This window comes from Peromyscus californicus, unplaced genomic scaffold, assembly GCF_007827085.1.
Source record: "Peromyscus californicus insignis strain IS unplaced genomic scaffold, ASM782708v3 Scaffold_2__1_contigs__length_46816999, whole genome shotgun sequence".
Lineage (NCBI taxonomy): Eukaryota > Metazoa > Chordata > Mammalia > Rodentia > Cricetidae > Peromyscus > Peromyscus californicus.
In genome coordinates this window covers 24,155,442-24,156,699 of record NW_026294540.1, presented here as the reverse complement: position 1 = coordinate 24,156,699, position 1,258 = coordinate 24,155,442, and positions in this window count along the sequence as shown.

Genomic DNA, 1,258 nt, shown 5'->3' with positions numbered 1-1,258 from the left:
ATCACTACCACCACCACCACTACAAAAAACAAATATGATGAGCATAGTAACTCACATCTATAATCCAAGGACTGAGGAGACTAAGGCAGATGGATCATGAATTTGAGTCAATTTGGGTACATAGTGACACCCTGTCTCAAATAAAACAAAACAAAAACCATGACCACCACCATCGCAACAGCAACAACAAACACCATCCCCCATAAGTGCGGCCATTGGATTTTGTCAACTTGACAGGAACCTAGACTTACTTGGGAAGAGGGAATCCTAATTGAGAAAATGCCTCCGTAAGATTAGCCTGATGGGCAAGTGGTGGGGCATTTTCTTAAATAGTGATTGGTATGGGAGAGTCCAGTCCACTGTGGGAGGTACCAGCCCTGGGCAGGTGGTCCTGGATGGTATAAGGAAGCAGGCTGAGAAGGCTATAAGGAGCAAGCTAGTAAGCAGCATCCTCCGTGGCCTCTGCATGAGTTCCTGCCTTGAGTGCCTGTCCTTGACTTTCTTTGATGGTGGGCCATGATGTGGAACTGTAATCGGAAGTAAAACTTTTCCTCTTCATGTTGCTTTTGGTCATGGTGATTATCACAGCAACAGAAACTCAAAGCAACACAAAAAAGACAAGTTTGATAACATTTCTGTAAGCTGCTGGTGGACTTAAAGATATGTCTTTATTACATTTTAATTAATTAATTGTGTGTGTGGGTGTGTGCTCCTGCCTTGGCATGTGGGTCCCAGGGATTGAACTTAGGTCCTCAGACTTGGTGGCAAGCACCTTTACTCCTTGAACCATCTCTCAGTTTCCATATGTTTACCAGCTCCCTTTTAAATTTTGAGACAGGGTCTCAAGTGGCCCAGGCTGTCTGCAGGCCATGCAGGGGACTCCAGGGATGTACCTTTCATGATTCTTTACCCAGGCTGGGGTGGACTTTTCAGGGAAGCAGCTACTTTTGAGGCATCTCTGATCTTGGCAGTAATCCCCTCAGTCGTAAGGAACCCCAGTAAGACGGGCTTGGCTGTGATCACTTATCTGCTCTCTTGATGGTATGAATAGGCATTTGCTCATTTCCTCCAAGAAAAGTCATACACAGATATGCACAGAAGGAAACATAACCAAATCCATGGAAGACATTCTGTAGCCGTCCCAGCCTCAAGTGACGAAGACCACAGTTTACAAAGTGGATGCAGAAGCCCCACTTCTCAGTGAAGTGCTGTGGGATGGTCTGTATGTCAAATTGCTCTGATTGGTCAATAAATAAAA